General features: G+C 38.8%; 2 long non-coding RNA genes across 3 annotated transcripts in view; one reads left to right on the forward strand and one right to left on the reverse strand.

The window, feature by feature from the left end:
- Positions 1-22,306, forward strand: part of LOC147757091 (uncharacterized) — a 131,334-nt gene that overhangs the window by 23,949 nt on the left and 85,079 nt on the right. The window lies entirely within an intron of this gene.
- Positions 1,919-20,476, reverse strand: LOC147757092 (uncharacterized). The gene is made up of 3 exons (XR_015324816.1): positions 20,273-20,476; positions 3,316-3,570; positions 1,919-3,072 (listed from the first exon to the last, which is right to left on the reverse strand). It is a non-coding gene; the product is annotated as an uncharacterized LOC147757092 (long non-coding RNA).

Genomic DNA, 22,306 nt, shown 5'->3' on the forward strand with positions numbered 1-22,306 from the left:
ACATTTTTCTTTGATGTAGTGCTATTTTTAAGAAAAAATCGCTCCGGGAAAATATCTGTACCTGTTATAGCATGTTGTTGTTAGCTAACACCTCCAGTGGTATCTGGTGATTCGTCAGACGAAAAATTTACACCATCGTTTGAATTTCTCATCGCGTCTCGCATCACAAACAAGCACGGCACTCGTATAGCTAGGTCTACTGCATCTAAAACCAAGTGTTTACCAAGAACAGGTAGGCCTTTGTTCTCGTCACTTGAGACGTACTCAGGCGCGTTTATCAGGACTTCGTAGCGATGAGAATTTAAATCGCTTTTGTGAGAAAATATGTTGAAGGAGGTGTAAACTGTCGTTTTAATTATGCTCATGGATTTGTACTTCAGCACCTATCACCCTGAATAGGGCCAGTAGCTTTTTTATTTTGCAGGATTGATAGCTAGTGCTATGTAAAATCCATAACCAGTTTCCTTACAGTTGGCTGGGCTCTGAAAGGTGTCGTAGAGAAAGACGTTTCTATATCACTAACGGACTATCCCAGATATATGAAGATAATGAATGCAAGGTTGTCTTCATTGTAGGTAACCCTGTTTTGCGTTATAAAAACAAAGAAATTCCTATTATTAAAACACTACAAAACTTCAATATGATTATTAAAATAGTCACGAAGCTATGCTTATAATTTAATAAGCATAGTTTTGTAACGAACAATAAGGCAAACAAAATATATTGCCGATTTCCATAAATTCCGCCGAACTGTGCGTTAGGTTATGTAAAACACTGGGTATAATATGGTTTATCGAGTCATATGAAATGTATTTGTTTCGACAATCACATAGAATGTTTGCATCGAAATTATTTATTTAAAGCAAAGCTTGCACAGTGATGTGACCTGACCCAACCGGGTTGATGGGTTTGTCGCAGGATCAACTGATATCATTCGTACAACAATTGTTTCTATTTGAAAAATAGCTTTTCAGATGCCTTAGCATATAGCAAACTGGGTTAAGCCTGCTGGCACGGAAGGTCGAAAGATATCTGGAACGAAACCCTATTTCATACCAAACTGTGACTAGCAGCCCTGTTTATTCGTATACACAATAAAAGTGAACCTCCCAAGTGAAACCGTCATTCGTTTAACCTTTCTGCACCGTTAGACCTCGCTTGAAACGATGCGTGAATATCTGTAGGAACTACTTGAGTAGCAACCGTGCGAAGATGAATTTTTTACGGGATCCACATGACTTCGCTGGCTGTTCTAAACGAGAGTGGTGTTACAAAATTGATATTATCATATAGGAAATAATAATATAAGAAATATCCATGTTTCCGGGCGTTCTATCGGACAGACGGCTAACTGTCTATACCAGAGTTCGAACATAGACCTATGGTTAGCACGCAAATACGTTACCTACTGACCCATCAAGTATCGCGCACAATGGATGGAATTTTAGTTCATTTTTTTAATGTAAAGCGAAATCGGCCATGCATACCTCGTTCGTTTAAGTAATACGACATTTATGGGGAATAATTGAAGCCCTTCTCCGCCAACTCCAGGTGCTTTCACTTCAAAATGAAATATGGCTACCTGGAAGCCTAGCGAGAATGCGAACTTTTATAATGTCATTCAATCAGACGCATGCGACAATTAGACCGCTCTGGGCCATCAGAGTTCGGCTCGTATCAAGTGGCGTAGTTCAGCTGTCCATATGTACTTCTTGTCTTACAGATATCCCTATTTTATAACATTGTCATTGTGCTCAAGTTCGCTATAATAATAAATAAAAGAGAAATTCGCGACTCTTCGCAGGGAACAGACCACCGGCTTGAAAGAAGTGAACACAACAATGGAGGTATAACATTTGGTCCGCCTGCTATGCAATGACAAGTCAAGGGCATTCAATTTAAAGGGCAATTTATTACTGTTAACGTTGAAACACCAATAATAAATAACACTACCACATCCCTATCTAAAGTATCTAAAATTTCGTTGTTGGCGACAATCGGCGATGGCGTAGGAGTTTCATAGAGGAATAAGGAAAAATCCAAAGAAGCAAAAACGAAAACGGTTAAAGAGTTTATTTAGTTGAGTTCTTAAAGTTGGAAAGTAAGTATAACAGAAGGGGAAAGAGGGGGAAGTTGTTATCAAAACAACCGGATTTTTTGAAACAGACAGGGAGACGTGTCACATTATGGTAAGCTGACAATACTGGCCTAACGAATATTAGGGTTAAGGGGAATTAGTCATGTCCGAGAGCTTGAAGGGAAGACTAAGAACGCAATATGAGGGTTGGTGCAATTTGAGTGTGCTGACGGATTCGTTGACTTGACGGATTGATTGGAATCAAATAAAAACGGACTTCATGAAGCTGGAAAATATCAAGAAAAATAAAAGGAGCCTGGAAGAAGCATGGAAACAGACAAGGCACAGGGAATTCCGAAAACGGCGCGTGGGACATAGTGCCGTAGAACTTGAGGGTTTCTTCAATTTAAACTCACCATTTATATACCCACGCTGTAATAAACAGGATTTACAAACGAGGAATTTCTCGAGGCAGACGGAGAGCTCAGTCGAACTAGTATTAAAAAAGCATCAACCCAGCACGAGAGTTAGAAAATTTTGCCTCGTGCCGAAACCTACCGTTGAAAACTCTTAAAACGGAGCCTGATTGCCGTAAAAGAGATGTACACATGAACCTTTTAAAGAACTAAAAGACCTAAAACATAAGAGGATAGAGATGAGATGGAAACGTGTGAAGGGGGTGGGGTGGGGGGAGGGGGTGTTTAGTATGACCAATTGCTGAATTAAAAGAGGCCAAAAGCGGGACAGGGTCGTTAAACTTAACTAAAAAGTTACTCTAAAGGATCGTTAAAGATCGTCGGTGCCAAGGAGAACTGCTACGATTTCGGAAAGTTTCTAGGAAGTGGCAAACATTGAGTATTGTGATGAAATAACAGCCAACTAGAGCTCCGAACAACCACTGCATACTGGCTGCTGTTCCTATTATCGTTCAGAATCAGGACAATAAGCACAGGAGTTTAACGCGGGGAATGCATATACACATGTATATCCTTGTTCTGAAATAGAGTAGAAAGTAATTACTTATTGCAATTTTTTTTCATAATATATATATATATATATATTAAAAAGGGTGAACAACTCGTATTGAGTTTGAAGCAAGTTTCGTAAAAACTGTTGACCTCTGATATTCATAATTATATAATCATAAAATAAATAAAGGAATTCATAATTTAATTCGAATTTGAGTAAAGAATTCTTGTGCACAATGAACTATGAAAGTCTCTCCTCGAACAACATACCTCTATAGGATTTAGCCATCGCCAGCAAGTGGCCTAGTGGCCGAACGGAACCTGCGTCGTCGTAGCTATTTTTTGTCGTTATGTTCGCTTATTGAACACTGTTTCATTTTAGGCCATTTTTAAACGGCACGTTATGTACGTTTGATAGCGACAAAGAGTCTTGATTGCTGTCGAGTCGTTGGCTCGTTGCCATACACCGCCGGAGAAAGATGTGCTGTGATTCATCGGTTCGAAACCCACACACTGCCCGCTCCGCTGAATGTATCCAGAAAGACATTTTGGTCAATTAATTGGAATTCTGCTAGTTCCGTCGAGCATTTCTTCTATGTTAAGCTCCTAAATATAAGTGTCGAAGCTGCTCCTTCAACACTGCAATGTTAACGCTAAAACAAATAGGGTACGTTTAGCGGCCGCTTCAACAATGGTCTCAGCAACCCAACTTAGTTCAAGCAGAGTTTTAAATAGGGATGTTTATAATACTTATTTATACTTCGTTTAATTATTATTTTCCGCAGTTGACAGCTGCCTAAATGATTCTTATATATAGGGCTAAGTTCAATAGTGCCTATCTACCAACAGACAAATCTTGTAACGCGTGGACGAGTTTTCTTGAGCCTCACATCTGTCCCCGTTTCGCATTCTGATTTCGTCACCACGCGTGAAACCAGATTTCTCTTGACAGACACCAAGAATATCGACTTTGAACGATGTAAATGTGACTGCGATCTTTAGCAAATACCTACACGCTGTGAAAATACCCTAATACACTGCTTCGTTTTTTGGTGGTCGGAGTGACGGTCTCCTTAGGTAGACTGTGCACGCATGTGACCAGCTTCTCAGGATTCGGATTAGATCCAATGAAGAAGGTTTTAAAGATCTACTAAAGTTGTATTCATACGTCTACGTGTATAGGACTGTTTAAGGCAAAGTGGTTTACGATGTTAGACTTTTCTAGTGCAGTCATCACGGTATGATTATGCCGACCAGTCAGTCATCGCCTAAAGGCTCAAAATTCCTAACCCCGTTGTAGTTACTAGTTCGGCTTTAGTGCTGACAGTTTACTCCGTTCCTCTGGTGACATTAACGCAATACAATTTCCAAAATCAATAAATAAAGTCACCTGTATTGAATACACATAAGTAGAAGGTCAGCTTCGTCAATATATCCAGGACCCGCACCTGATGCTTGGATAATCAAGAATACTTTGTAAAATCGTAAAGCTCCAACATATTGTCTGTAACACAACCCGGAAGCGAAAGCTCCTTTTTGACCCAAACAGTTAAAGACTCTGGATTATTAAGTAACTAAAGCCTATGCAAATTGCCGGAGTGACCTAAAAAAAATTGTGGAGAATCGGCAGTGAAACCTCTGGAACTTCAATCGTGACAACGGAAGGAACTGCCGTCAAAGACAAAACGTAGTTGGTATTGATAAGAAGGCCGATATAGATAAGCTAAAACTAGGTCTTCAAAGAACTTCCTATGAGAAACGGTGTCCCACCAAACAGCACACCCCATTTTAACGGATGCGTGTGTATCTTGTTCCTACCTCACGTATGTGAATTAGGTTGAGAATTTCAATAGGATTAGATTTCCAAAGCTTTATTTATAATGCGGCTTTGGTTGCTTCATGAAGCATATCATGAACAAATTATGGATGAAACGAGGAAAACTAAGCCCAATTGAAAATGTATTATAATCTATGCAATAGGTTATCAAACTATGCAATTTTTTTCGGGTTCTTCCTGCACATGCACACCGAATCACCGAACCGTTCCAATCCTTCGCAGTCTCACAACACTCGCTTTCTGAGTAAGTCGCAACTGCATTGGAAATACTACATTTAGTCACCTTGGTTTTATTTCAAAGGGGTTAGCATATTTATAAAAGTAAATTATTTAACATTTTATCGAGACATATAGGGCGTGGTTCTTTAAAAACCATTTTGTGGTTGCTAAGGCATACAGTGCTACCTAAACGGAACTATCAGGTTAGATATTCTAACATTAGAAGCTCAAACAATTAACATTTACTAGGTTTTTAATTGAACTCAAGTACTAATTGCCCATCAACATGGATGCCTGTTTAGAAATGTGTACGTCTTCGACGCTGACAATAATATACTGTATTCAATGATACCATAACATGCTATCTAAGCTGCAAAGAAAGATATGAGCACAATTTGACTTGGTTGACAAAGCGATGAGTGCGGCATGCAGTACAGTACCAAAGCGCTAAGGAGAGCTTTAGGATACAGCCTCAACGAGTCTCGCGCACGAACGCACGTAAAGCTCTTAGAGGTTATAACGTGTTTGTCAAGTACACGTATATAATTTTGTCAAAGGCATACCATCGGCCCAGAAAGAGACATTGCTTTGACTCTGCCTAACGTTGCGTTATTTTTTTTTCTGCATGAACTTAAAATGGTTTATGATTACAGTTATCTGTCAGTCTTGGCAAAACTGCAGCAGATCTCTGAGCATGTAGTTGTAGCAATTGTATTTTAGTAAAAGAAAATTCTTTCATCGGATTTATTTAAATTGATTTTTCGTCGATAACCTTATTTCATCACATCAAAGATAGCGTCAGCAGCACAATGATCCTAACGAACGTCGCCTCTCCGAAAACCTAAAAAGTGAAAAAAGGTTTTTTGGTTCTTGGCCGACTCTCGGGTGGGAATGGCTCTTATACCGTTAGCGTTAAAGTCTCTTCGAAGAGATGCACGCTATTGGCCTTATAGTCACACAGCCTTTATATGCGGCCCTATATCAGCATTGTTGCAATACTGTAGACGGAAAGAACATTCCTTTTCCTTATTTTTAAGAAATATTTTTGCGAAAAACATTTTGAGAGGAAGTCCTTATTCGGAAATGGGGTTTATCTAAAGCTGGCCCGTAATACTTGCCCTGCTACCGCCTCAACCAGCACCGAATAATCCACAAACTGAGACTTTAGTTTCAATCAGATCTAATCGATCTAAGACGATCACAATTTTCAAGCCTCAGAAGCTAGTCAGAGGAAAATTCGAAACGGATCGGGAGCAACAATAAAGATTCGTAAATGACCATTCAAAGTCCTATTATAGAATACTTGTGAGTGACAATTGCACCCAGTAAACACATTTGTAAAAACGTTTGGATACCTAGGAGCATCCCCGTCTTAGAAAATGGTCAGCTTGCCACTAATCTAACATTAATTTAAGTCTAGTGTTCTTTAAAATTAGTCTGTCAAAAGCAGACAATCTAAATACCAACATCTCTTGGCAACTCATCCCTCACATCCCTAGCTTATTTTTCCAGTAATAAGAGGGCTGTAGAGCTCCTGCGTGATACTCTGCGATTGACATCTGAGGGACGGAAGTGGCAGTTATGTTGCCATTCTAAAAGTGAATCTTACATAGTTGTAGAAGGAATAAATGGCACAATCTATTCGTGAAGCACCGTGAATCATAGGGAAATAATAGCATATTGTATGCTGGTAAAGTGCTACAGGCTTTCCAGTCGATCGCGACCCTTTAGCATTGTTACAAGCTATAAGAAAGCAGCTCCGACTTGGCTTGGCCTGAGGGCACGACGGCGAAAAGTAGCGAGAAAAATCTGTCCTGTACTAATATATATAGCTGGGTTGCCCATAGGCTCGAATGTAGACTCCAAAAAAATAATTTACCTAGCCGTTTGGTCAACTACATTTAACAGTACAAGTTGTTTTTCACCTCAACATACGATAAACACAAAATTCGATCTTAAAAAAATATATTGATGTCGCCATACTGTTTTTGCGTTCAATTTATCGAGTAGCCTAGAAGTAAAGTCAGTTTCACTTTGAGATCTTTGACTAATTAAACGTAGCGATAATTGGCACCACTGAACGGGACGTGCGCCTCACGCGACAGAGGATGATCAGAATGGCTGGGTGAAAGGTAGTAACTAAGCGGGATCGCTTGAATACTGCCGTAGATTCAATAAAATAAGGCGATGGATAGGCTACAATGAGGAAACTGCAGTAGAACAATAAACAGGATGATTGCAGTGTAAAACTATCGCATAGAAAACGGACCCAGAACCGACGTGCTTTACTTAGGGTTAACAGGGTTGGGTATGTATAGGCTCAGTGTGGATCATATGCTGGAAATGAATGAAGACGCCAATTGTCATACTGGGTGCTTATGGGTAACAGCAGTCAAATGCTATACACGCGTGGGGCCGTCCGGTAGCAGGCAGGTAGAGTAACGATATGAGTTTTATGACAAGTAACAATCGGGATATTACTTCTCATAAAACTTAAAAGAAAAGACATATTTATATTACGAAAAACGACTCAAAGCAAGGCAAAGAGGGGGTTCATCGAATTTTCGGTAAATACGCCGAATGTACTGCAAAATGTTCTTTCTGTTCTTTTCACGTTAGCGTCATGGTCTCGAGATTGCAGGTTCTCGATCAGTAGCTATCATAACTATAAAAATAGAACTTTAATCAAAGTACAACAAGCGTAGTGAAGTTAATGGAAGACAAAGGAACTCAAACACGTAAACAGCTGCATGACGGACTATAGGTGGTTTGTACTGGGTAGCCACCGAAAGCGTGGTTACCTATTTATGTTATTTCTTACAGTCCACCATTCTAAGCGCGCGTAGGTAAACGGATTTTTTTGTTTTTTTCTAAATACGAAAAGGTCAGATTCGATATTGTCTGCAGATTTGTACGCAGCAGTTTTTCGAACGGTTTTGTTATAGCGAAATTGTTTCGATATGTACGGTTAACTCGCATAGTCAAGCGGCAAATCAGCAAGAATTTTCTTATGCAGAACTAAGGGAATATGGGCGGTAAAAGAGCGCCGAGTTAAGAATGGAAGTTTCAAATTTTTCTAAATTCATCAGCATATACAGTACTTACATGTATAATGAAAGACTGAAATCTAATATATAAGAACACGCAGTCTCTCCCAAGGCTACAAAAGGTGCGAGAATTTATGCCGCTTATGTTCGAAACGCCGTTTCCATCTTAGTTGAATAACCAACTAATAGAAATAGTCAATTCCCAGCTAGAAGAGGTTCAGACGTATGAAAAGTGCATTCTTGCAAAAGAAAGAAGTTTTGCTTGCTACCTTGTCCTAGGTAGCCTACCTTCGTAATTATATCCATTTGCAATACTGTAGGTTAGTTTGTTTCTTACGGCAAAATAGGACATTATGTAGTCCAGTTCGCCTGGACTATACACTTCGAAAAGGCACAGATTTCACGTAATTATATGAGGCCAGAGTCGATTTTTATACTTGCTCATACTTTACTCGAACTGCGAAGATGTGAACAGACTGCGTCATACGTCCGTCACAGTTTTCAGTATTATGGGGTCGCGTCTCTCCAGAACATGCTAAAAAGGAGCATTTTACCGTTGTTTCATTTGATTGTCTGGTCTCCACCGTCTAATTGAGTCTAAACTATATAGTGAAAAAGACGTACCATAGTTGCTATTAAAGTGTTCTTAAGAAAAATGTGTTTATCTTTTACTTTTATTGTTAGCGTAAGTTCTGTTCGCTAGATGTTGCAGGAAGTGGCGATGAGGGGCTGACAAATCCACGAAACGTTTCTAAATGCTGATCCATCAGTAACAGGCCTAATAGCATTGTTTAGAATTACTTTAAAGAAGTTCGGATAAGAAGTTCAATACCAGAAATCTAGAAAGATTAAACGGGAGTACGTATGACAAGATCCATCGTCTTTTTTATCACCCAAATACTTACTAACTTCGGGGTCTACAAAGGTGACTTTGAATATCCGATCGGATCTACAAATTCGATCCGACTTCGAATTTGGACAATAGAAGATACTTCTGAATTTAGCAAGGGCGTTCCCACTTCACCACCATGGGGACTTCATGGAACTCCTGTTCCGTCCCACATATTATTAGTTACTACTTGCTTTTGAAATGATACGCAACGTACATGATCAAATGACGAAGCAAACATACGATGCCTTTTATTGATACATAGCAACGATTGCGTTGTTATGCATCGCTCCCAGGTGAAATAATAGATAGGTTATTAGAGACTGTAAATAATCGAAATCCGCGGACTAGACCGCTTTTAGACTGGTCAGCCGAAACACCTGCAGCTCATCTGGAGCGAAGGCAAATATACTAGGTCAGCATCTCACTCCCTTTGCCAGGGATTAGGCTTCACAGTCACCTTTGTCTAGTGATTTTCTGTAAATTTCGGAAACGCGTTGTTCGGGGCCTTATTTCCTGAATTATTGCCCATTAGTGATAAAGACCGTATCCAATCCCTAGCGCGCAGACACATGGGTCAGGCATAGAAGGCGGTCTGTATAGGTCGCAGTTTATATTCTGCTATATTCTATATATCTATATTCGTGTAGGCCTATGCCGTATAACATGTTTTTGTGACTTGGTTCAACACAGAGGTGGACGAGGTGTTTAGCAAAGCACTACTAAAAACTTTGGTGATACGAATGGTTGCTTTATTCTTCAAAGAACTGACCCGACCAGTAAAGAGAGACTGCGTGGAGGGTACATTCCGATTTAGGAGGAAACACATATTAGCTCTTTTCTGAAACGATATCCCGCTTCAGGCGACCTGCCAGTAACCACAAATATCTAATAATAACCGCTTTCTACGTGATGCTGCACGCAGGCTCTGAGCAGGCGTTCATGTGTTCTATCTGTGATCCTACTCTATTTAATTACTTTTAAGTACGAGTCTCAGTCCGAAGTCCGTCACAAACGCGTCCATGAGGTGTGAGAGTTTAAACATCAGTAGTGGTCTTTGACGACCCGGTCGAGCTTGTCGGATCAAGACCCGTAAAACGTTGGGACATTGTGGTCGTTATAAGAGTTGAACAGGACCAAGAAAATAATAGAAGGTTCTGGTGGCAACTTGAAGTTTCTGCTTAGTTGCTAGGTGCATCCATTTTGTTCTCGCTTATGTAGACACATGCTCTTTTGCCACGTTTTTGTGTGTTTTGCGTCTCAGCTGTGTTTATTGAGGCGACTGAATAGCCTACGTTTCTACAAAAAGGGTACATTGATATCATAATATTATGACTAAGTTTCTCATTTTCATGCAGCATGTTAAGACCAAAGCATAACGTTCGCTACTCGTCACTAAGGGTTCACCCCAGGGGCTTTCTCGATCATTGCTCCTTTGACGCTATGCTTATTGTTATCCTACGTGGAAGCAGACCCAGCTTAATTTCACTCCACCTGCAAAACATGAACTATAGCTAATCTATAAATAAGCCGATAAATAAACCAAGGGCATATGTGATTCGGTTAAAGATTCCAAGATCACCAGAATAGTAACCGCCATGTTTTTCATGAAATCAGTGGCCGTAAAAGACGTTTGTAGAAAGACATGCAATTAGTTATACGTGAGAAAGCATTGATTTTTATTTAGCATGTAGATATTTTTCTCTAAAAACACACCATACCCACACATCCATAATGGGCTAAAAGACCTACGATAGAAAACAATTTTTCGTATTTCAATAAAACGTTACTTCAGATTTTTCTACAAATAATGTGTTATTTACTGTATCACTATGAGGCATTAAGAGATTCGCCGTACTAATAAGTACTTGCTATTTAGAGAAGTTTTAAACTAACGTGGTTAACATTTTCAAGCCCAAGTTTTCATGACTGCGACGTTTAGTATTGTTATAGATGCAACAATAGTCCTTCTTATTATCGTAATAGACTATCAACGCGCAGCCTCATAGCACCCTGCAAGTGTGTCAGGATACAAAATTTGGAAGGTTTTGAAGCCCATAACCCCCACGACGGAATGAAACAGGCATAAAGTTGAGCTCCGGAGAATTACCAGTATGATATTCATTTATTAAAGTACCTAGCGGGGTACTTTTTTAGCTGCCTCCGTTTGTCACGTTAAGCTCTGCCGTTTTTTCTAATATCCTGCCAATATCGCAAGTAATTCTAATAAGAGAGAGGCCTTCGAGCCGCTTGCGAAGAGTTGTGAAATATGCATCTGTGTTTTAAGAATTAAAGACAATATCGACGGGAGGTTTAGCTCTCTCAAATGTTCAACTAAGTAAACCCGTCAAGAGCAATAATACATTATGCAAACATATCACAGCATAAGGTCTAAGTTGACTTTCGACCCATTCAATCAAGCAGAAGGAATGGCGGTCACAGATCGATCAAAGGTTAGTCGTAAGTTTATTTACGGTCAAAAAACGGATATTTTTCTGATAAGGTTTTGCAGCTTAACTCACCGTTTTTACAGTTGCTGATTCTTCTAAATTACTAACAACTTATCAACGATCTATCAAGATTCTAGTTAGTTAACGAAAAAATGGTCTGAAATGAAGAGAAATGTTTATATAATCGTTGGAATTACTATGAGATGTTTGATGCCTTGCGAACCAAATTTCAAAAGATGTATGATAAGACTTGTAATGCCCAAAACGAACGGTCCTTCAAATCAACGAAAATCGGTATATCTCGGCCTTAAATTTCAAGGCGCATCCGAACCTAGATAACCCAAAATATGGCAAGAATGTTTCCGACAATGTCTTACAGAACCGTTACAATGTTAAAGATCTATGAAGCGCTTTCTGTTAGTCTTTATACATTGAAACCAACTTATCAAAAGCCCTCCATGGCTGTATAATTATTATATCAAGTTATTAAATCCAAATTAACGACATGTTGTTTCTTTTCAACGTTTTTTTTTAAATTTATGATTTATAGGAATAACTGTAATTATACGACTTTGGGTCTGTAGAGCAAAACCTTTGCTTAGCGTTAAACCCTCAATTTCGGGCATAATTTAAATACTTCAATTAGACGTCTTATTGCCAACAGATTGCTGTATTAGATGTCGTTGATCGTAATACTACTTGTCCATCAATTTCTTAAAAAAATTCACTATTAAGGAAGATCATTTTTTATATTTTTTTAATATTTCACATTAAATGTAAAGGTTGGTACCTATGAAAAGTTCCGTTATTGATTTAAGCCCGTACGTATCTGGAGCTCGCACCGGATGCCAGATTCGTCATGTCAAAGCCACAGCCCGGGCGGCTTCTTTAGAGGGATTCAAACAAGTAAAGCCATGCCTAGGCGACCTTGTGTGTACTATAATTTTGTACACCATATGTAGAATTAACGACGCGTACTACTATTCCACTCAAAATAATTTTTAAAGGACGCAGTTTGAATCAAGGTCTTTGTATGGCTTTTTCATAACAATTTTACAATCTGGATTGTTAATCTTTCTTGCCCTTTAGACTTATCAAGATTCTAGTCATCTTCTATTTCAACGTAATTCTCATTTCGAACAACCTGAAGTGCCACCAGTTGCTGGGCGATTTTGCCCAACTCACCCAGTTCTTTTAGACACCGCTCGGTGTCTTCGGAATCCCCCATAGCCCTTACACTTTTTCTGTTGATCCTTAGGCCCCCTTCAGTTATCAGTGTACATTGCTGTTTGTGCCTATGTCCCTTATCATTCCTAGTAAAACAAAACGCTTGAGTAAAATTGATATCTCGATTTTCTCTTACTCCACATGTTTGATCGACCCGACTATCTGTTTCTCGAGATAAAAACTGTCTGAAGCTGCCTTCGAGGATCATGTTTGCGGATATTCCTTTTTTTCGCTTACCGCAGACGTGACCTGCAGTGCACCCAGAAGCGTAGTTATGTACGTAGTAGTTAAAAAAAAATTGAAATCCTCCACTCTAGCCCACTAGAATGGCCGATACTTCCACGCGCATCCAGCCGCTTTACTAAGGTACTTTTTGGGCTAGTTGCAACCGAGAATTACACCTTTTGCTCACAAGGCGGATGAGCCAATTGCCTTTGTGTGACAATGTGTTTGTTTGCTCAAAAAGTTTAACAAAAATTGAGATCTTAATCTGTACTTGCCATAAAGAAAGTAGACATATGTTCGGTAATGTTTCTACTGGCTGCTTCACCTATCATCCGATAAGAAGAGCGTAAATCAAACACTTGAACACTTCAGGAAGAAAAATTGAGTTCGATTATTTATTTGCTTTTGGTTTTGTGATTATGGTAGCCATTTTTAATATTTCGCGCAGCATGCGCTACATTCCACGCTCACTTAGCTACACGTACTCGATTTTTCCATAAAGGCAAGATAGCCTCGATAGCAGCTCGCAAAAGCCTCCTCCCCACAGCCGTGGTTAGGCGAACTTCCCCGGGGGCTTCTTTTCGTTTTAAGAACGTCTTTCTTTCCCGGTAACACTGCACAGTTACTACTACTTATAATAATAATAAAGGAGAATAGCTAGAGACATTCAATTTAGGCAAGAATAAAAGAAATCTCGTTTTAGGTCTCTTGACAATGCAACACGGGGTAACCACCTCCTCCATAGATAGGTTTCTTCGTTGTCCGCTGTTTTTCAGTTGAAAAATGGTAGAACATAAACTAAAATTTCGTTATCCAAAAAAAACAATAGCAATATTTTCACATAGCAAAACAAAAGAACTTTCGATATTTATGATAATTCCTTCAACTTGCAAATAACAGTTGGAACGCCATATTAGAATTTTACAGGTTTAACCCAGTCTCTAGTTGTATATGGAAGCCACAAAGAATTACCGGAGAAAGGCTGGCAATTCATAGAACCTTCATAGAAAAGTTCCCTTATAAGCTGCAACTTTCATTGGAGGTATATTTAGTATATGGAAGAATTGACAGTAAAGCTTGTTGTAGTAGCTCCAAATTTGATTTCTACTTTGAGTTCAAGCAAATATTTGATTTGGTCACACAGATTAGTCATCATATGTGAATGGTTTTCGCAGTAATGGAACTCTACTATAGCCAAAAAAATCTAAGCTCCGAACCAAGTAATCAAGATTAGTTACTTCGATAGCGATAGAGGCATAAGAAAAAATTACATCGGTAATTTTTGTTCCTCTGCTATATCTCGGAGGACGCCTGGCATTGTCACGACGAATTTCCTCTGCAGTTACAATGAAAAATGACCATATATATATATATAAAAATTGGTATTATAAGGATCAAGTCACTACGGGAATAGTTCAGAGACAAGGCCGGACCTATGGGGCCATAGGGCATGCAGTTCTCCCAGTGTATATCTCAATTCGACCTCGTGCTTGCAGATTTGTCAATGGGGTTGCTGTTAGAAAAAAATTGCATTTATTGATATTCGTGGGTAAAAACCCTATCCGCAATAAATTACTTCCCAGATAAGCGTCTCTAGCAGCATCTTTTTAAAAATCGAAGAGACAACCCCATTGAGCTGATTGAAGTTTAACAATGTCGTTATTATCTACTCACACGTATACAAACAACTGGGGAATCGATTCTAAAATTTGAAAACAGTGTTCTTAAATATTTACTACGTATCTCATATCTGTATTTTTATATTATAGATTATAAAATGTCATCGGCATAGAATACTGATATTCAGCAAAATCTAATCTAAACGTATTGAAACGTCATGGCTACATAAAAACGTGGGTTTGCGTATCAATTCTGTGACGACAACTCCTATTCAGGATTCGTTGTTAATCGCGCCTAGTGAAAACTGTAGCTTTAGGTATATCGGAACTTGTTGCAACAAAACACTAAAAAAATTATTCAATACAATTCAGAGGCATATTGTATCGTTCCATTCCAACAAATGCCGTTTAATATCGCTTTCCATACCGATCGAAAGAGAACAGGCCATTGTCTAATATAAGATTTGATTTTAGCGGGATTCGTTATCTTAACGGGGAATCTTAACCATACGCAAACCTTATTCCCTTTACACCGGTCTAAATATTAAGTTTACATTAAGAACACATATATTTAGTAAACATAACTGCCTAAAAAAAATAAATTCACGCTGCATTTCTCATACAGGCTGCAATTCCTATAAAAGTTTCGAATTGGCACTTGGTTGATTCAAGAACGTCACGGTTTTTCGATGCCTAGAGCATTGGTATAATATGTGTTTTTGTGGTAGAGCATTGTAAATGCTTATCTTCTATCTCAGTGTATACGTTTCTTTCTTTCTTTCTGAAATAGCGTTACTTATCGATATTGTCTTGATCGCTTATAATACCACTGGCGACAGCTGTTAAGGCTCGCTAAGGGGGAAAATAGAACAGTTTTAATCCTGCTAAGTGCAGATGGCACCCCAAATATGATAGAAACCATAGTTCAGGTGCCGAGTGGACCAATCGTTCTAAAGGATTATTTCATCACTCTAATTTTGCACTAACTTGATTTTATTCTTACTACACTCAAGTTAACATAAATTTTAGCCCAAGTGCAGATCTACGCTCACGTAGCTGCGATTGGGACCCTGTTGTAGCAGTTCCGCTACAGCGTCTCAACTATTTCGCTATCGTGATTCTATCACTCTGATTCATAATCCGCTACCGTGCCACAATAAGCTTGCCCTTATTTTGTATTCAGGATATACTTACATAGGGTCCTAGGAAAAAATTGCTAATTTTTCAAAGCTTGTTGTACATTCGTCTAAGAAGATCACCCTTTATTTAATTAGCAGTTGAAGTCAGTGAGGTACAGAGAGTGTAAAATTTCCAACCTATCCAAAGACGGGACAAGTACGAAATCAACTTGTGATCGAAGATTTTCGCATGCCGCCATACTTTGCTCCAGTATGGTAAGCAAAATGGAAGCAATTTTGATTTTTTCACGGGGGCTAGGGAGAAGGAAGGGCAACTCTGCCGGGGTAACAAGAGAGTGTCCAGTTTGTAAAGAAGTGGGTGAACGCATGCGCTCCATATGTAGATCCGGATTTTTTCGACTTCATCTTACAGGGTTGAGAAACCTATCGAGCAAAAGTTATTTCGTTTTACCGTGAATTTCTTGGCTACATTCAGACATACGCAAGCAAGCCAAAATGAATTTAGGTGAACTTATTAATGGTAAACTATGGTAGTTGGATAACTTCAGTCCTCTTTTAAGCCTATCATATATTTATGATTGCTCCTCTATTCTTCCGCAGATATGGGAAGTATTTAAACCAGTTTCAAGCCAAAGTCAACTGAGTTCATTGGAACCAAGTTGTTGGCACTGATAAACTGAACATTTTTATCAGAAATGACGTTAGTTATGCTTTCAAATGCGTGTTCGTCTATATAGAAACAACAAAATGACTTAATCGAGTTTAGACGGGCTTATTTGACCATAGACAGATTTTATTAGCGATAACTTCGTAAACAAATCTGCAAGAGGATTAATTTATAAATCCGCATGTGTCCCATGCTAGGAAGTTCGAACCTCTGCAACGTCGCGGTCGTCTTTTGACACTTTTACTTATATCGATTGTTGTCAATGCTACTTAAAGCAGAGCATCTGTGTTTCAACAATGTACATATAAGCGCAACATGTTAATAAAACATGGTTATTTCATCGTGACTTTTATCACATTTTCAATATTTTGAAGATTGTATCGTAATATTCGTTTGTGTGGACACTATCAGAGTGTGAAATACCTACCGCCTGTTCATGTGTAATGGCCTTCTTCAGCTATAGGCTACCCTAGAGATTGCTGAGCTGGTCATGGCAAGAAAATACTCTATTATAAAAACGACGCCTATGATGAAAGCAACATTGCGCGATGCGTGTGGTTTGAATAGAATGCAGATGAGGGTTCACCCCAGCTTCCGTAATCCCATAGCGATAGCATTTCAGTTGTTTACTATGGAGTACTGAAATATCATCATTTGTAAAATTCACCGGCCGCTTCAGCCAATACTAAGAAATTTTTACCAATTGATTCGTATTCGGGGGTGACAGCCTATTCTCAGAACGTTTTCTGCTCTGTGTTGGCGCCAAAGTTTCACTAGCACTGGCATAGCCCAGAAAGATCGCTCTTAATCGGTATTGCATTCTATGTTTCTACATTTTTGGCTGATGCGGAGTACTTGTGCGCATTTACGTACATATACCTAGAATTTTCAGTGGACACGCGCATACATTTTAGAGCTATTAACGACAGTTCATGGGATGCGATGCTTTCCCTGTCCCACGTAGGGTAGGTTAAAGACAGTCCCGATTAGTCAGTAAGTGAAATAGGTTAACAAGCTTAAAATGGGTTTTCAAGTGCAAATCGGAGAAGAGCTTCGGCCAAATCTCATTGCCATTGTTTCAGATGACAGTAAAGTCTGGCTTTCATGAAAAGATCACTGTTTGATAAACTATGTTTCAGTAGAAGCAAAAATCAAGGACTACTTTTCTATGAACTGGATACATATACGGCTGCGATAACTAGTCGTAAACTGGGCAACATGAAACAAGTTTCACCTATAACTAATGTTTTTACAACTGTGAGTACAAAAAAAAGTACTTTTCAATGTTACAGCAAAGACCAAGTTAACTAGTACTCAACCACCGGTTGAAAGGAATTACGTTTCTCTCTAGATTTTACCTCTCTACTTTTCTACCGTAGGAGCGTGTAACTGAATTGACTCAAGACGATTGGCACGGAAACACTTGTGCCTGTCTACATTTGCTACCTTTTTAGCCGACCCTTAAAGTACCAAAATACAAACAAAAAACACACTCACACAGAGAACCCGTAACGTATCATGCATTTAGTCGATTCTAACCGAATCGCTGATGGATCTATTTCATACGTCGTACTTTTTTGGTTGCAGTTTTTGTTTTACCGTAAAAGTAATCAGAGACAACATCTTTATTTTCCAGAGTTACTGGTCCGTACGATCAGACGCTTATATATTACGTGCCGCCTTCAGAGTCGCGAATTAGCAGAAATGAAATTTCTGGAAATAACGAATCCACATGCACATTGCATCAGAGGCAACTCGTCTCATCATGTACTCAAATTTTGTTAAACAGTATTCGTTGAAATTTCACCATGGGGCGCTAAAGGCTTCCTGAACAGAGTATAGTGATATGCATTTCTGATAGCGCGATGCCATATAGATATTAGTTAAACTGACGATCTTTTTCCACAAAAGGCGCTCGAAATATGGTTAACTGAGGGCTAGACGTTATAGATGCGTGATGCAGGCTTACGATCGCTAAGAGGGAACACTGCAGGCATCGTCCTTTTTACGAGTAAGGCATACTCTTACTGGCCTATAGGTATCTGTAGATGAAGCAAACGGTCACAAACATTGAGTCTAGGTAAATTGTGATTACTAGCTACTTTTGATTAACACGGGTCAGATGATAGTCTTGAGAAAACAATCTACAGAGAAATTTTTATGCCACCTTTTTCAATCTATAAAGGTAAATTGAACCCGACATGTACATGGCACTGGATGGTTGCAATAAAACAATGTAGGATTTATATGTAATATCATGGTAAAACCGCCAGTTGTCGCAAGTCACGGTCGAAAATTTACTATATTTTGCTATATAACTACGAAACAAATCCTGTTCGCAGCAAACGAACAATATTATGGGTCCGGGTTTCAGGGACCGTTCCTACTACCTCATTCGATTAACTCTTCCCGGTTGCAACCGTATTGTATATTTTATAGCCTATCAGATAAACTGTAGATAACAAACTTTTTCTGTGAAGTGTTTACAGCAGCTTCAGTGTACTGAACAAGAAATGCTTACCTAAACAACACACTCCAAAAAAATCAATTAGGCTTTATAAATATTTGTACATATATGATGAATACAAGATGCATACATAAAGCTCATAGAGGATAGAGGCAAATATCCTTCACAGAAGGACTCATCTAAACTTGGAACGTTTGCTATACTTTGTCTTTAAAACTGTATAAATATTGCGCCTTTTATATAACACGAGACTTGTTAGACTCTCGCGTAGTCACCAAACAGATTTGAATCTGGGCTGCAGGCGGTGACTGAATTTTATTTGAAGATATGCCTAGAGTATTCACAGGCTTATGTGCACTAACGAGCTGCTGCAGCGTCACTGCCGCTTTGCCGTAGACACTTCAGCTAGCTCCGGCTGCAGAGTCGTTTGGAGAACAGACAGACAAACTTCTGTGGCAGTAATTTTAACTTTCCGAAAAAGTTCTGACGGGATTATGTCGTATACAACTTACATCACATCAGAATATGGATATTGGCTAATAACTTGGTTTCACTCAAAATGGGCGCATTCTTGAGCTGTAAACAAGCCAGCAAACGTTGTCTTTACATAGAATACGCACTTTCCTGTCAGATAATAGTCGGAGACGATTTACTCGTTACTTCTTAGTAAATTTGAAGAACGAGGTACAGAGAGAGCCTCAAGGTTGTAACGACCTCAGAGTCCACACATCTAGCTTGTATGATATGTAACGTATAGAGGAAAATTGGACTATATGGGCCAGGGCCAATATGGGCTACTTCGTTTTTTCTATCAAGCGAACGTTTGTTTTAAATTTTAATACTATTAAACTTTTTACTAGCAAATACTCATTGAATACTATCAGGTACACGCGGGTCAGAAATTTACTGTTATCTGCGTTTTTTGCTACTTTTTCTTTGATCAAACGTAAATTGATCGAGCTCTACACCTAGGCATTTTTTTCGCTTTTCATCAAACGAGCGATAACGAAACAAAATAATCGTCGTCTTTTTCTTAGTTTCCCTTGTTTTGAAGCTGAATTTCTAAAGGCAAATGTAGGGCAAATTACATTTTATAGAAATCATTAAATTGACTTTATGTATGCACCTCAATTATATATGTCGCCCCTTTTCGGACACAAATGAGATCGGATACTACAGATGCAAACTTCTTAGTTTTAAATAACTTAAAGAACTTACTGGCCTCAGATTTGTATGCGTATCAATTTAAAGTTAAACAATGTAGTTGAGCACTCGTTATGGCACATGGCGCTGTTGTCAATAGCGTGTCATATATGGTAGCGACCGAAGGATTTTTGACGACGTTATCGTCATTCGGACAAAACAGGTAATTATGGTCATAGATTAGAACTTACCATAAGTTATTCTTTAAAGCAGAATCATGCATAGCTAGTATACTCACGCAGGCTCCAGTCTGGTCGGGTTAGCTTCGAAGAACGACGCGCATTGTGTTGTTATTATTCTTCCTATTGTAAATATGGCGGTCATTGAGTTATTCAATAGCCGACGTCATACTACGTGGCAGAACTTGGCGATAGATGAATATAACATTTGCCCTGTCTAACATGTGAGTCAACTACTAGCAGACAGCAGCTTCTCTAGCCATAATAACAATCTTTTTGAAGGAAGCAAACATTTTTACTTTTAGTTTTGTTAACTAACTTTAGCACATAAAATCATTGGTGCTCGATATAGCCGCATACCGTACATGCACACAAATGTTGCGCTTCATTTAGACTGGACAAGAGACTGGAAAACAACCGGCCGTTGTCCGCCCTTATGAGTTTGCGGTGTTGTTTCAAGGAAAACTGGCTTTTTTCTATGAGCAAGAATAGCGGTTCGAGGCGTTTCTGCTATAATAAAGAATGCCGAATGAAGTTTGTCCAAAATTTGACGAGCAATCCTGTATAGGGTGGACCATAAATTAAGAAAAATATTATAATTCAATAGGCTTCAATGAATAGATCTTTCTAAAATCACAGCCAGAATTTTATTATAGAAATATGGTATGAAACTTTCCATTACCTAGAAGTCTTATTCGTTTTAATTGGAGATAACATTGTAGCACGCTCGCGTCCTACACTTCTGTCTGTCGTACCGTTGGTTCATGAGTGCCTTAATTTTTTGGTCGTTACGTGATAGGGCATCGATAAAACTTGAGCCTTCATGCTTGCATGGACCTGTGCGATTGTGGCTGTTATATCAAGTAACACCTGCCTTGAAAAAGATTCGTCGTGGATTACTTTCAGTTAGTTCCTTTACAGCAAACTTCGGCACCCCCGCGCTACACTGCCTCGAAGAACTTTCAGCGGAAAGAATTCGATTCACTTGAAAAAATCGAATAAGGAGTAAAACAGGATTACTATATTCATTATCCTTTGCTCTAGTGGCGGAGTAAAGGATGAGGAAAGCAGTGCCCGGATTTGAACATAGGTTACCTCTGTGCCCCTCGTGTTAGACAGCAAACACGCTACAACAAAGTCTTGAATGACAATGAAGCTTGCAGGCATTGGAGGCCATAAACTGATGTTTGAACCGTAACAGACCAGCCTTTGTTGCTCATGTTTTAAGGAAATCGATTCTATCCTTATTTTTTTTTGTTGAAGTGTGCTAGGCAATACTTTAGTCAAAGTTATCCATTGTGGTTACATACAGAACGCTGTAGAATTACGTTCTCAGAACTTATCTTTATAGTGTCATCTATTGAATTTGTGTATCTACAGATTAGTTGTATTCTACCTAACGGATCCGTAGATGCCACTACATACACATAACAATATGACAGCGTGCCTGAAGTATCAAGTCTTCCTTAAATGACAAATCCAACACTATATTGTTTCCATACTGTATTTCAGTCGGTTTTAATGACGAACTCAATGATACCAACGGTACTAGTCAGAGAAAAGTTCAGCTGAGTTTTCTCCCTTTAAAATTAAAACATTCCTTGTGACCTAGATATTTACAGACAGAAAATTCAAAAAAGTGTCTACCAAAGGTTCAAACATCGGTTAGGTTTTCCAAATCCAACTTTCCAAAAATTGTACACGCCAGCTATATAACTGGAAGTTATAAATTATAGGTGCAACTCACAACAACAAGACAACGAAGTGTTGTCTTGAAGCTTTAAAGTACAATGTATTGTGATTTTTATAGCAATATGTGAGGAAAGCTATAAATTCACAGTCGCACAATTGTAATGGACTTTCAGTTCTAGTTCAGGTGGCTAATTAAATTCTACCTTTGTCTTTTTTGTCGTGAAACTTATACGAACTGATCGACACCAAAGACAACTGGATACTAATACTAACGTTTCGAAAGTACTATTAATAACAAAGGCCCGCCCGTATAACTTCTCTTGAGAATAGTTGACATCGCCAATAGAAGAGGGATTAGCATCTTAAATGCATCGCGTGTCGGAAAATTGATTTGGGAAATC

The sequence above is a fragment of the Varroa destructor genome, unplaced genomic scaffold, assembly GCF_002443255.2.
Source record: "Varroa destructor unplaced genomic scaffold, Vdes_3.0 BEIS01000003.1, whole genome shotgun sequence".
NCBI classification, from domain to species: domain Eukaryota; kingdom Metazoa; phylum Arthropoda; class Arachnida; order Mesostigmata; family Varroidae; genus Varroa; species Varroa destructor.